Genomic DNA, 16,453 nt, shown 5'->3' with positions numbered 1-16,453 from the left:
CATAGTAAATGACATGTACAAGCTTGCCATGCCTCTGTCCTAAAACAGCTCCTATAGCAAAATCAATAGTATCACACATCAATTCAAATGGTAAATCCCAGTTAGGAGGAGCTATAATAGGAGCAGAGGTAAGGTTTTCTTTCAGAGTTTCAAAAGCATGCAGGCATTCAGCATCAAACACAAAGGGAACATCAACAACCAATAGGTTTCTTAGTGGCTTAGCAATTTTTGAAAAATCCTTTATAAATCTTCTATAAAATCCTGCATGACCTAAGAAACTCCTGACTGCCTTAACATTAGCTGGTGGTGGTAATTTTTCAATTACCTCCACCTTTGCTCTATCAACCTCAATCCCTTTACTTAAAATCCGGTGTCCAAGAACAATACCCTCTGTAACCATAAAATGACATTTTTCCAAATTTAAAACAAGGATTGATTCTTAACACCGTTTCAAGACCAGAGATAAATGCTTAAGGCATGAATCAAAAGAATTACCAAAAACAAAAAGTCATCCATAAATACCTCAATAAACTTTTCAACCATATCAGAAGAAATTGAAAGCATACACCTCTGAAAAGTTGCTGGAGCATTACAAAGTCCGAATGGCATTCTCCTGTAAGCAAATACTCCAAAAGGGCATGTGAATGGTGACTTCTCTTGGTCTTGAGGGTCCACTGCAATTTGATTATATCCAGAATATCCATCTAGAAAATAATAAAAAGCATGACCAGCTAACCTCTCAAGTATCTGATCAATGAAAGGTAGGAAGAAGTGATCCTTCCTTGTAGCAGTGTTGAGCCTCCTATAGTCTATACACATTCTCCATCCTGTGACTGTTCTTGTAGGAATAAGCTCATTCTTTACATTCTTGACCACTATCATCCCTCCCTTCTTGGGAACTACCTGCACAGGACTTACCCAAGGACTATCAGAAATAGGTAAATAATACATGCTTCCCATAATTTCATTACCTCTTTTTGGACCACCTCTTTCATTGTTGGATTGAGTCTCCTTTGTGGTTGCACAACTAGTTTAGTATCATCTTCAAGAAGGATCTTGTGCATACACTTGGTTGGACAAATCCCCTTCAAATTACTAAAGGTCTACCCAAGAGCTGTTTTATGGCTCCTGAGCACTAAAATAAGCGCCTCTTCCTCTTCAGGCTTCAAGGAAGAGCTAATAATCACTGGATAGGAATTATTTTCACCCAAGAACACATATTTCAGAGAAGGGGGCAAAGGTTTGAGCTCAAGCTTGGGGACTTCCTCCTCCTTTATTGGCGTGTTCATCAGCTTCTTTTGGGGTGGGAAATTATCAACTTTAACTAATTCATACTCCGAAATAGGATCCAGAATGTCATCAAGTACCTCAGCTTCCAGTACCTTTTGAATAAGTGGTTCAACAACATCAATTCTCATACACACTTCAGAATCATTAGGGTGCTTCAGAGCTTCAAAAACATTAAGGACCACCTGTTCTTCATTGACCCTCAGGGTGAATATCAGAGCTCTACCTATAGCTAAAAAGGGTCTACCAAGAATAATAGAGGATTTTGCATCCTCTTCCATGTCTAAAATAACAAAATCAGCAGAAAAAATAAATGGTCCTACTTTCACAAGTAAATCCTCAACAACACCCACAGGTAATTTAATAGAAAGATCAGCAAGTTGAAGAGAAATACAAGTGGGTTTTACCTCCTCAATTTGAAGCTTTTTCATCACTGAAAGTGGCATGAGATTGATGCTAGCTCCAAGATCACATAATGCTCTCTGAATGGTGACATCTCCAATGGTGCAAGGAATCACAAAGCTCCCTGGATCTTGCATCTTCTCAGGAATGTTATGTTAAATAATGGCACTGCATTCCTTGGTTAACACCACTGTTTCTTGTTCCTTCTAATTCCTCTTGTTAGTCAACAATTCTTTCATAAATTTAGCATAGAGATGCATTTGCTCAAGAGCCTCTGCAAAAGAAATGTTGATCTGTAGCTTCTTGAAGACTTCTAAAAATTTAGAAAATTGCTTGTCTTTGGAAGCCTTCTGAAGCCTCTGAGGATATGGCAATTTTAGCTTGTATTCAGGAGCCTTTGGCAATGTAGGATATGTATCAAGAGAGTCTGGGAATGGGTTGTCTACATGCTTTGGAGGTGTGTGCTCTACTTCTTCCTTCTTCTCCTCTGAAGCTTCTTTTTTAACTAGCTCCTCATTGACCTTGGTCTCAGAACCAGCCACTTTACCACTTCTCAATTGAATAGCCTTGCAATCTTCTCTTGGATTCGCCACTGTTTCACCAGAAAATGTATTTGAAGACCTCTCAGGTATTTGCTTGCTCAATTGGCCCATTTGCACCTCTAAGTTCCTAATAGAAGCTCTGGTTTCCTGCATAAAATTCTTCATCATCTCCCAATTAGGGTCTTGTTGGGGTTAAAAATTTTCCTGCTGAGGTGATTTTTGTTGATGAGACTGAAATTGGCGGTTATTATGATTATTCTGTTGGAAACCGTCTTGAGAATTATTGTTAAAATTCTGAGATCTCTGAGGTTGGTCTCTCCACCCAAAATTTGGGTGATTTCTCCATCCTTGATTGTAGGTTTTAGAGTATGGATCATTGTTGGGATTTCTAGGACCACTCCCCATGTAATTGACCTGTTCAGAAAAGGATTGAGCATAATCATAGTTATCATTTTGCACAAAATTACCTGTCATGTCATAAGGGACTTCTTGAGGTGCATTCTGAGTGTTGACAGCCGAAATTTGCATTCCACTCAGTTGTTGAGTAATTAGATTTATTTGCTGAGACATAAGCTTGTTCTGAGCAACAAGAGCATTAACAGCTTCTACTTCCAACACGCTTCTCTTCTGAGAGGTCTCAGAGTGCCAAGGATTCCTGTTGGAGGAATATAAATATTAGTTGTTAGCAACCTACTCAATAAGCTCAATAGTCTCCTTTGGTGTCTTCTTCATGTGCAAGGAACCACCTGCAGAATTATCCAAGTGCATCTTGGACATTTCACATAAGCCCTCATAAAAGATATCCAGCTGAGTCCATCTAGAGAACATGTCTAGAGGGCACTGCCTAGTAAGTAGCATGAATCTCTCCCAAGCTTCATAAAGGGTCTCACCATCTTTTTGTCTGAAAGTCTGGTGGGAAAAATTTAGTCAGAAATCCAGTGACAACCTTGTCCCAAGTATCCAGACTCTCCTTGGGTTGAGAATCTAACCATAGTTTTGCTCTATCCTTCACAACAAATGGGAAGAGCATGAGTTTGTATACCTCAAGATTCTCTCTGTTGGTCTTCATTGTATCACAAATTTGTAGAAAATCATAGATAAATTGATTTGGGTCTTCCTGAGGGAGCCCATGATATTGGCAATTTTGTTGCATAAGAGTAACTAGTTGTGCCTTCAGCTCAAAGTTGTTTGCAGCTATAGGAGGCACCACAATACTTTTTCCATAGAGATCTGCATTAGGAGCCGTGTAAGAGCCAAATAACTCTTCTAGGTTGCTCATTCCCATTCAGATTTGCCATATCGGCATTAGCAGCAATATTATGATCCATAGTGGACTCTGCAGCCTTGTAAGGTCTTGCTTGTTGCAAACGCCGCCTAAAAGTCCTTTCAAGTTCAGGATCAAAGTCTAAAAGAGGTTCTTTGTCCCTGTTTCTTCTCATAAACAGACAGAAGACAAGAAAAGATGGCATTCTCTATGTCAGAGTGTAGAGAATTCCCAGCGAGGTAACATGTATAAAGAAATAAAATAAAAACACTAAATAATTAAAGCAAAAAGTTCAAAAATTATAAATAAATTAAAGTGAAAATTTCAATTTTTTTTAATTTGAACAAAAAAATTAAAATAAATAACTAGGTGACACCAAACTTAATTTCAGAAATTAAGAAAAAAAAATAAAATAATTGATACAAAAATCGAAAATTCAAGCTAAATATTTTTTTAATAATATTAATGAACTAGAAAAATAGAAATAAAGAAAAAATGAATCAGGAAAACGAAAATAAAATAGAATGAAATGAATAAAATATATATATATAGGAACCAAAGAAAGTAAAATAGAAAATATAAAAAAATTGACATAAAAAAAACAAAGAAAAAGAGGACGGGTGGCAAGGGACGTGTTAACGGAAAGAAAGATAAAAGGAAAAAAAAAGAAAAAAATTAAAATTAACAATAATAAAAAAACTAATTAAAAGAAAAATTATCTAATCTAAGCAATCAAATAATTAATAGTTGTCAATCACAGTCAATCTCCGGCAACGGCGCCAAAAATTTGGTGCGGAATTTATAGTCCACAAACTAACTGGCAAGTGCACCGGGTCGTACCAAGTAATACCTCAGGTGAGTGAGGGTCGATCCCACGAGGATTGATGGCTCAAGCAACAATGATTGAGTGATTGGATTAGTCAGACAAACAGAAAATAGTGTTGAGAGTTCAAATGCATTAAACAGTAAATCAGAGAATCAGAATAGCAAACAGTAAACAAGTTGTAAATTCTATATAGAGAAACAGTTAAGGCTTCAGAGATATCTATTTTCCGGATTGACTTTTCTTACTAACTATTTTAATCATACAAGATTTAATTCATGGCAAACTATACGTGACTAAACCCTAATTTCTTAGACCTTTTTAGTCTCCTCTAAAATTCATCAACCGCCAATTTCTTGGTCACTTAATTCCAATTAGAGGGTGAAGTTCAATTCTAGTTTATATGTCACAGAAATTCTAATTACCCAAATATAAGGATTATATGTCACGTATCCCGTTAAGTCCAGATAATTAGAAATTTAGGAGAATATGTTTTCAAGCTGTTGTTTAAGTAAAGAGCTTTTCCAAGTTATACAAAAACTCAATTAGAAAGAGGGTCATACTTCCGTTCCACCCAAATTCATAAGATAAAGAACGAAAACAATTCTTGAATTATAAATCACTATATGAATTAAAATAGAAAATTAATAGTATCAATCCATACAATAGATAGAGCTCCTAACCTTAACAGTGGAGATTTAGTTGCTCATGGTTCAGAGAGAAAATAAGGATTCTGAAAAACTGTAAAGTGCGGAATGAGGTTCAAGAGAAGAGATGAAGATTCCTTTTATAACTAATCCTAATTAATGTAAAATATATTTTCTAAGACTAAATAATATATTTTCCTATTTGTAATTAAAATAAAAGACTTAATCGAAATTAAATCAAAAACAATCATGCAGCATCAAGTAGATGGAAGGGGGACCACTGCTCCCTTTTTAACTGGCGCCTGTAATCATGTGCTTTTGGAGAATTTGTGGTTCTGGCACCTAACTTGAGAGATTCCAAGTTAGGCGCCACATTAACCGTACAGCTGGAAGAGAAGTGTATACTATTATATATCCTTGGAAATCTCTGGAAGCTAACTTTCCAATGCTGCTGGAATCACGTCAATCGGACCTCTGTAACTCGAGTTATTTAGGTTTGAGTGCAGAGAGATCAAGGTTGACAGCATCATTCGCCTTCTTCTCTTTTTCTGCGGAAACTCCATCAAATCCAGCCGAATGCTACCTAAAATAAACAGAATTACACACGACTCAAAGTAGCATCCATAGTGGCTAAAATATAATTAATTCTTGATTAAACTCAATAAATTGAATGCAAATTCACTAGGAAAATATAGGAAAGATGCTCACGCATTAAGCTACTCCCTGAAGTCCGAGAACGAGCCCAAATAAGAGAAGCAGCGTTAAACCAAAGAATGACAAACAGATACAACAAGAAATTCATTCGAAGAAGCTTCACCCCAAAAGACTTGGTCTTGATTAGAAATGACATCGGAGTCAACAAGTCGGGAGAAGGAAAGATTGCTGCTAATTGGAAAGGGCCATATAAGATAAGTGAAGTCTTAGGAAAGGGATACTACAAGGTAACCGACTTGAACAGTACCGAGCTACCAAGGTCGTGGCATGCTTGTAATATGAAAAGGTACTATAGTTAAAAGCAAACTCCACTCCCTGGTGTACTCTTTTTTCTGACTTCATGGTTTTTTCCTAAAAAGAGTTTTCCTGAAGGGGGTTTTAATGAGGCATCAAAGTGGAGGCTAGGAAAGAGTCTTGAAGACTCCCCTAGTAGCAAAAGAGCACCTTCACCAAATGAATAAAGATCTTTTTACCATATCTCTTTATAAATTCCATTAGTTATTATCATTATTCTACGAAACACACCGACTTAAGCTCGATAAAACGTGAAAATTCCGTGTCCGACCTACGTGGTTGGCAGGATAAAACGACCGAGGTACAAGTCGGTGTAAAGAGGTTACACGGTCGATCATAGTAACTCGGAATTCCAAAACTTAAAATGACTACTTAGTCAGAGGAACCGAGAAAATAGAAATGCATCGCAAAAATAACCTAAGTTACAGAAACTCAATAAGCGAAAATTGAGTATAAGGAATACAAAAAGAGACAAAAAAAACCCATCAAAAATCAAAGGCAAAAGCTGTCTCAAGTCTTTGAAAAATCAAGTAACTTAGATAAACCACAGCCTGCCAAGATAAAATGTTTTTTCAAAGCAAAAAGATCAAAGAGGTTTTTTCTACGAGAAACCTAGCAAAAGAAAAAATTGCAGAAAGCATGCACGCACCAAATATATTATAAAACCCTTATCCAAAAAAGGGCAAAAAGTTAAGCGCATTTTTTGTTAACGGCCTAAAGAAGCTAGAAGAGTCAAGAAACATCACCTCAAGCAACAAAAATAATAAAATTGTTCAAAAAGGGGCCACAAGTCGGGCCCCAAAATAGCTCAAATCAATTAGAAGAAGAAAAATTAAGAGTCACCAGAAGGAAGAGAGGTCGGATCAGCGGCAGGGGAGGACAGAGCAGTCTCTTCGGCAGCAGGGGTTGGAACATCTGAAAACGTCGGCTGAGATCCCTCCAGTTGATCCTCATGAGGAGGAGATTCTACAAGTCTTTACCCACGGGTCTTCAGCTCAAAATCCATCTTAGGTCGGGGAGGAGAAACAATAGCCCCATCCACAACAATCTTATCAGGATCAAGAGGGAAAAGATCCAGGCCAAGAGTAATAACTCCGATCTGCTCTTTGAAAATTCTCCAAGCCTCCTCCGAGCTCTCCGCCACGGAGTCCTCCAAATCCTGATAAGCCTCCCGACCTTTCTCCAGCTCTCGCTGGAGATTAATGTTCTCGGAAAAGACCCTGACATGATTCTACTTCGCCTTCTCCTTTAGGCCCTCTGCCATGGCACACTAGGCCATCAACTTCCTTTCCCTCTCCTGAAGTCGGGACTTGTCCTCCTTCAACCCGGCAACTTCCTCCTGGATCCTCTTCTCTTTCTCTTGATAAAGGAAAATCCTCCCCTCCAACTCTTCAACCTTTTGGGTGGAACCTAAAGAGTTAAGGGGAGTCTTCTCTAAAATATCAAGAAGTTTCGTGCATACCCCAGCGGCCCGAACACTCCCCCGAACCAAAATTTGAAGATGGTTTCGGACGGAAGCATTATCCATACTAATATGAGTATGGGGATAGATGTGATTCCAAACAAATCTGGGACCATCAAAATCAGATTCCCCAAAAGAAGAAGAGCCAGACGCTGAAGTCTTACGCTTCTTCTTCTCGGGTTCGGGAGAAGGTCAGACCGGGGGGATAGGGGGAGGAAGAGGAGTAGAAGAGGAGGTTACCATAATGGGACGATAGGAGGTCCCCAGATCATGAGGAGGAGGAGGAGGAGGAGCACCAGCAACCCTCGCAGTGTCAGCACGAGCCCGAGACCTTCTCTTGGCATCCTGAACTTTCTGGTAAGAAGATCCACTCTTCACCATCTCTGAAAAGAACAAACAAACAAATCAATCTACAGGTCGGAGAAGCATCACAAGCAAGTCAGAAACTACAGAATCCAACAACAAAACTACCTAGCTGGGTCCGCACGAAACTCGGAGAGCCTAAGAGAAACTTTTTGGTATCCAAATTGGGGGCTCTCCCCCAAGCATCTCGGAAAAACTCCACGATAGCCTCTTCTACCTCATCCAAATCCTCTAGGCCATATTTCTCTACAAGAGAGGCCTCTAACCAATAGAGAGAAAATCGAGGGCTGGAGTCTTCATCAAGAAAAAAAGGATGGTGTCCCTCTACAGCTTGGACTTTGAAAAAGAAATTTTTGAAATCGTGGAAAGAATCATCAAATATAGAAAAAACTTTCCGACCTTGAATGGTCCGGAAAGAAATCCATTGTTGCTTATTATTCTACCCACTGAAGGGCTTGGTCATATAAAAATGGTAGAAGAAGATCTTTAAAGAGATCGGAAAATCTAGCTCTTGACTGACAAGCTGGTAAATTCTCATAAAACCCCAAGAATTGGGGTGAAGCTGGGTGGGAGCAACTCGACAGTGGTGCAACACACTTATCTCAAAATCTGAAAAAGGCAAGAGAACTCCCAGGCGGATAAAAAGACAGTCATACATAAAAAAGAAATGAGGGTCAGCATCGGCAGCCTTCTCAAAACAGACCCGGACTTCAGGACCCGGGGCAATCAACTCATATTTGGGCTCGTCATCATCAGAGCCACAGATCCTATAGTGGGTGCGGAGGTCGGTAATATAGTCTGTGTCTACTAAGGGTTCCTCCCCAAGAACAGTATCATCTACCCACTCAGAAACGTGAGAAGTCATCTCTTCCAGTAAAAAAGAAACAGGAGAAAAGGCGACAAAACCTACAGAAAAAACGGAAAAGGATCAAAAACAGGGTCTCTAAAAAGCCAAAGCAGTCCCTCAAAAGAATAGAATCACTAGGCCTATCAACAGACTCACTACGAACGCACACAAACTCCTCTAAATGTGCAAAATAAGGCATTTGAATAAAGAAGAGAAAGAAAGGACTAACCTTTGAAGCAAGGACAAGCAGGCAACAGCGAACGCAGTACTCCAAAAAAGAATGCTAAAAGGCTTTTCTCTTTGAAAAAATAAGGATTGAAGGTAAGAGATTTCAAAAAATGAAAGAAGATAGAGAAAAAAGAGGGAAAAGTATTTATAAACACTCCAGGGGTAAAATGGTAAAATCGACGCAATCATTAAAGAGACGCGTCGTTACCATTGTAACTGCTCCCATGTGTAAATACAAAACCCATAACAGACGCGACGTTTGATTAGACATGACTGTTGAAGAATTTGAATCACGTCGGTTACAAAAATCACGTCGGTTCCTATAACACGTCGGCTACAAGCCCGAGTTCATATACTCAAATCCAACTCATAAAACAAAAGATTAGACTCGAGTAGGGGCACTGTTCATACCCTGACCCAACACTAAGGCCCAGGTCCAAATAAACCAAAAAGGCCCAATCCAAAGATTGGCCTTCGCTATCAACCGACCTCCTTATAAAGAGGTCGGACTGAATGCAGACTCCACTCCAAAGAAGTCGGGGTCGAAGGATAGCTGGCAGATAATACTTATTCAAATAAGTAACTGCCCCTAAAATCTCTCAACCCACTTCTAGGAGCCATATCTCAACTTTCCTAAGATAAAGGGACGGTTATCCACCTTAAAAGGTGGAATTACTCCAACGGTGGTTATTGGTTCACCACCATAAATACACTGACACCCCTCAGGTATCTCTAAATTCCAATACTCTCCAAACCTGCTTAACCCCTTGCTGACTTAGGCATCAGAATGTCTTTGCAGGTACCACCCCCCATTCCTTCATACACACAAGTCGGACGGCGGCTCCCAGACGCAAACAAGTCGGAGACCACTTCCTTCTGATGTTTGGGTTAACCTTACAAGTCCAGCCCATTAATCTCCGGTTACCCATCGTAGAGTGGTGGTGAAGAATATTAGAAATATAAAGATGGAATGGAATTAGAGTTTAAGAGTGAGTAAATTAGTTTAAAGGAATATAACTTAAAAAGTTTTTATACTATTTTAGGATTCAAATAATTTTATTTATTAGAATTTATCTTTTACTAGTGTATGTTTCCGTGTCCTGCACGGGATGATACATAAAATTATATAAAAAATATTTATTAAAAAATTAAATAAAAATTATATATAGTCATTATTATTAAAAATAATTAGTATTTGTTTCAATCAATTCGGATTGGTTGAATAGTCATCTCATTTATCCGTTTAAACAAATATTTGGAGTTCGAATCTTGCTTTGTTTGTATAACAATTCATTAGTTAACAGCAGACCCTTAATAAATAGAGCATCAATATGTGGTGGATTAGTTCTCGACTTGTCGAGTTAAGAAATCCGTAGAAAAAAAATTATATTTGTCTTTAAAATAGATTAATTTCTCATTAATAAAAATACTTATAGAATTTTGTCTTTGTTGAAATTTACCTGGGACAATTTTATTTGTTGGTATCGTATTCATTTTTTAAGTCAAAACAATATGATCAACATTATTAGTTGTTGAAACTTCACATTTTATAAAATGATCTTTAAATTTTTTAATTTATAAACTTATGTCATTACAAAAGTTATTAGATGGATTAATATTTCTTGGTAAGATGATGTACCGAAACACCATCGTTAAGTATTAATAAGTGTAAAGAGAAACCAATAACAACTTTATTATTCAATATATAATTTATTCTATTGAAAAATAAATTAATATTTCTTGAACTAGTAAATACATTTCCTTCTAATTTCTTATACTATTTTATTTGACAATATTTACCGTTAAAAAATAGCAAATAACTATACTATCCTACAATATATGATGTACAAATAATTTCTCATCTTAAAATTAATTATAGTTAGTGAAATAAAATTTAAAATATTTTTATTTTCTTACTCAAATCTAAATTTAAATTTAGAATTGATTAACAACTCGTTCTTTTTTAATTTCAATAACAAAAATAAAATTAGTTAGATACGAAATATTCAGCATTTAATTAATAATTCGAATCATTTAAATTTTAGTTACCAAAAATTGGGTTAAAAATTAATTATAAACTTAATAATCAATAATATATATTATATTAGTATGTAAATAATAATATCTAATGTATTAATTATTTTTTTTTTACAGGACTAATGTATAATCTATTGAGAACTGATTTATTATTCAAAATTTTTTTCATAAACTTTGTAATATGTGAAAATAATAATCTTATTTTTTAATTATTTAAAAAATTATTCATAATTTTTTAATTATGTAATTAACTTAATTAATAACCTTTATTGTTGCTTTTATACTAAAAAGTATCAATTTATACTATTACATATTTAAATTAGGATAAATTAGTAATTTTATATTTGCGTGTATTTAATAGGTTTCATGGGGCAGGTGCTTATGTCCGTATTTCCATTAGGGGTGGCAAACAGGAAAGCCCGCCCTACCCCGCCAAAAGCATACCATCTGGCAGATTGGACCGCCCCGCCCTGCCTAGTGAGACGGTACTGAATTTCTCCCCCGCCCCGCCTAACGGTAGGCTGGCGGGTTGACGGATCAAACCCGCCAAATTTCTCTTTTTTTTTATAAACCATTAAATATTAAACAATATATATAATTTCACAACCATTTCAATAAATTTATAATTTCTAAAGATATAAAAAGATTATAATTTCTAAATTTACAAATATTAAAGTATTTATAATTATAAATATATAATAAATATAATTATAAATCAAATTTTTTAAAACAAAATAATAAAACTAACATTGTCCAAAGCAAAACAAATATTGTCCAAAATATATAATTAAACATCTTCAAATTTATAATCAATCAAACATAAAATATAATCCAAAATATAATTTAGAATATCTTCAATTATAATTTTTATCCTCTTGGAGATCAATAACATTATTGAAATTTGTAAAAAAATGGCTCTGACAAAAAAAATACTTGGCTAGGCAAGGAAGCCTACCCCGCCTCGCCCCACCGAAACCCGCCAAAATCTATTTTTAAATTTGGCGATCTCAAATTTTCAGTCCACCCCGCCCTTTTTGGCGGATTACACGAGCTGACCCGACGGGTTTCATCCCGTTTGCCACCCCCTAGTCCCATCCATTTTCACGTGACAGGTCATGAGGATTCTATCTAACCCTAAATCCCGAGTAATTTCTGCAAATACATGTTTCCGCTATTTTTGTGATCATCCCTATTGATTGCATTCGCTGGCTCGTGACGTGGAGCTATTTCAACCACTCGGTAAATTCTTAGATAATCAAAATCTAGGATATATGATATATCTCTTTTTATAAAGTCACATGTATCCTTGTTATAACAATATTAATAGGAGATAAATGGATAAACACTAAGCTATTGTTTGGATATAAGATGGAAAATAAGAGGAAAGAAAATGAAAAGAAAGAAATGAGAGGAAAGAAAAATGAAAAGAAAAATATATTGTGTTGTTTAGATGAAGAAAAAATAAATAGAAAGAAAATAGAAGAAATTTTTTCTTTTACTTGGACGGAAGAAAAAGTAAGAAAAGAGAAAGTTATAATGGAGTAAAATTATATTAATATTTTTATATACTATATATAAATTATAATTTAAAGGGTAATTATGTACTTTTACCCTTGTTTGCACTTCTCCGTTAGTTTTTTGCAACTTTAAAAATTTACATGAGTTCCACATACACCTTTTTTGTTTTTCATTCAATTTCTTTGTTGATCCAAACAATGAAAAATTGATTTTTTCATCCATTTTCTTCTCCAGCATTTTATTTCCCTACAAATTCTTTTAATTCAAACAATACATAAATAAGTCACATTTTTTATATATATTATAACTTGTGAAATCATAATATTTTGAAAAGTGATGTATAGATAACTTAAATATTGATAAGTCTAAAAAATTTTTAAAAAAAATAAAATATAAAAAAAATTGTATGTTGATCCATAAGAATTTTTTTTTTAATTTGTCCATAGTTTACGATTAAAAATACAAAATTATATATATGTTATTTATCTTATATATTTTTTATTTTATAAGACTTATAATTTTTTTTATCAGTGATATTAGTGGTTATAGAAAAATTTTTACTTTTAAATAAACTTATAAAAAAATTAAAAACAAAATTGGTTGTAATTTTTCTGACTGTTTATTTAGTTTTTATTTTAAATTAAAATTAAATTATATATTTAATTTATATTTTTTTGTTTATCCTAATGATTATATATAATAGATAATATATTTAAGTATGTTTTGAAAGAAATTATTGAATTTTATATAATTAAATTTTTATATAATTTTATAGATAATATATTTAAATTTAAATTTTTATAAATTAATTTATTTTTGTTAAAGTGACTTATGCAATAAAAAATTCATAAAAAATTTCATATATTAAAGTAGAAAATAATCTATTTATAAATAAAAAATTAAAAAGTTATTCTTAAAAGTTGAATATGCAAATAAAAAAATAAATTATCTCTAGAATTTATTACAAAAAATAATAAAACTGTAAAAATAATGTATCTATATAAATTAAATTATATTAAATTATATATATATATTTAATCAGCCTAATTAATTAGTTATAATGAATTTGATTTAATAATTTAAAAATATTTGAATAACCCTTTTTAAAAATATGTCAATCCAAATAATATAGATTGATAAAAAAAATATAACTAAATTATATAATACAACATAATATTCCTAGAAGTTTGTTTTGTAGCAGATCTAATGCTAAGATATTTATCATTATTTATGGTATAATCTAATTTCACAATTATTCAAACCTTTTTTTTATGAAAAAATCGCATTATTTACTTTGAAAAAAAAATTAATCACTATTATAATTTAAATAAAATATATAATAGATATTAAACTAATTTATTTTTATAATTACTCAGTCACAAATATTCATCAAAGATATGAGATTTAAGAGCATACAAAATAAATATAACACCTACAACTTTTACATTATCACGATAAGATGATTATCATAAGTCTTTTTAGCATAAATTAAACAGAACAACATATAATAATAAAGAAACAATCAAATCCAAAAAAGTTATAGAACACCTATCATACACTACGACTGTTAACATTGAAGAAGTTTTAACAATTTATTCTTTTATTAGCTATCTTTTTATCTACTCTACACTTTTTCTACGAATATATTAAGGACAAAACTTATGCTTCAACCTTTTTAAATCTCATATATTCTTGCCAAACACAATATTATTATGCGTCGTCCATATTTATCAAAGAACTGAAAATAACAAAATCATCCATCTGTTCTTTATAGAAACTATTGAATAGAAGAATCGTTGGTAAAAAGATGATATTCTATTATAATATGTATAATTTTTTATGATGATAAAATAAAATTAAAAAGCATGGAATAATATAATATTGCATATATTTAAGTTAATTTTAATCTTTTTTAATAACAAGATTTGTTATAACGTAATTGATAAACAATGACAGTTAATACGGAATATATATTTTAAGTATAATATACATTTTATGATTTTGTACAAAACAATATTAGTTTTAATTTATATATTTATTATTGGTATTAAAAATAAAAAATATTTTTATTGTTAACACTTTTCAAACCTTTCTCAATTCTGACCGTGATTAGGCCTAAAAGATTACCCACCTCGTCAGAAATAAATGTAATTTAATCAATTTTCATCTAATAGTACTATAGATTGGCATAATCATAGGAGAATTAACTTTAGCGAGATAACAATATGGTATTTAGTTACCACATGAGTATTTTTATATATAGAATTATCAATCAATTATATATGACTTCTGATGAAAATAATATATTCAACATAGATATTGTTTGTTAGATAAAAGATAACAGATTGACAAAGAAAATTAATTACAATGGATATATTCATTGTAAGAAATATTTTTCTACGTAATACTATAAAAAATATCATGGTCACCCTGAATTATTACAGGTTCAACTTTCATCGACAGCGGTAAAATGCTTAAATTGAGACATTTTTTAACTATAATATTTGTCAAACAAACAATTAATGAAACACTCATCCATACCTTCTCATTTTAATTAAGTACATTTATACATAAAAAAAAAAGAAGAGTTGAAATCGCAAAAACAATAAAAATGATGGTTCTTATAATTTTGTGTGGCTATCTATGTATAGAAGATCAGAAGACCATGATTATCTAACAAAATTAATTTGTATTTATTGCATTCAATTTAAATAGGTAAAAAATCATCTTATTTTAGTTTAATCCTTAATTTACATGATTTAAATTTAGTTCAATATGTATGATTTGATTTGATTTAATTATTAGTGAAAATACTGGAGAGTCTATTTTATTCATAGATTTATTATTTTAATAATTAATAAACTAATCTAATTAATTAATTAATACAGATAATTAGTATAATTAATTTGGTTTAATAAATTAAAAAATACTAACAGAATATTAAAAGAAATAAATTAGGAAATACTACTAAATCAAATTAATATAAATTATAATAAATTGTAGGATAGTTAAATATCTAATAAAATTAATTAGTTGATATAGTTAATTTATCGCAATAAATTGTATTTAATAAGTTAAAAAAATAAATCGCTAAAAACTCTTAAAAGTATGTCACGTCAATTCCATCGTTAAGTGCAAAAACCTTATTTTTATATAATAGAATAGACAATAAATAGAAGAGATGAGAATATGATATGTGACATATTTTAATTATAAAATTGGTAATATGTAATAGATTTTTTTTATGAATCTTTATTGCTTGTTCATTGCTAGTTTTAACGTAATTACTTAATAAATTCTGCCTATAAAACTATCAACTACCTAATATTATGATTTAGTTAATAAGAACGTTGACATTAATATTTTTCATAAGTCTTGTTATTATTTATAATTAGGAAAGAGCCCTATATAAATTTATTTCTTTAAGGAATGTTAATTTATTTTGTTGCAAAATTCTATATTACCTTTAAAATTTTAGAGTAATTGAGTCTAATTTTTACATTTTGAAATGAGTTTACTCGAAAAAATTAATATGTAAATCACATTAGTATTACAAAATTACTTTATTAACATAATTAGTGGTGCTTACTTGAACCATTAAATTTAGCTTCTAATAATATTAAAGTCAACTTATTTTATTATCTTATACCTTCAAAGAATTTAACATAAAAATCTAATAATTGAGAAAAAAATTCATTACAATGAATATATTCATTTTAACAAATATTCTTTTATCTAATACTATAAAAAAATATACTGATCACTTTGAATTACGGGTCAACTTCCATCTACAGTTGTAGAATGCTGAAATTGAGATATATTCATCAAACAAACAATCAATAAAACATCATCCGTACTTTCTCATTTTGGGTACATTTATACATAAAAAAAAAATATACATAAAGGAAAAAAAAAGAAGAAGAAAAGAAGAGTCCAAATAGCATTTGCAATAAAAATCATGATTCTTATAATTTTGTGTGGCCATCTATATATAGTAGACCAGACGACTATGATTATCTAACAAA

Source organism: Arachis ipaensis, chromosome B4, assembly GCF_059453495.1.
Source record: "Arachis ipaensis isolate K30076 ecotype BB chromosome B4, ASM5945349v1, whole genome shotgun sequence".
Lineage (NCBI taxonomy): Eukaryota > Viridiplantae > Streptophyta > Magnoliopsida > Fabales > Fabaceae > Arachis > Arachis ipaensis.
This window is presented reverse-complemented; position numbering follows the sequence as displayed.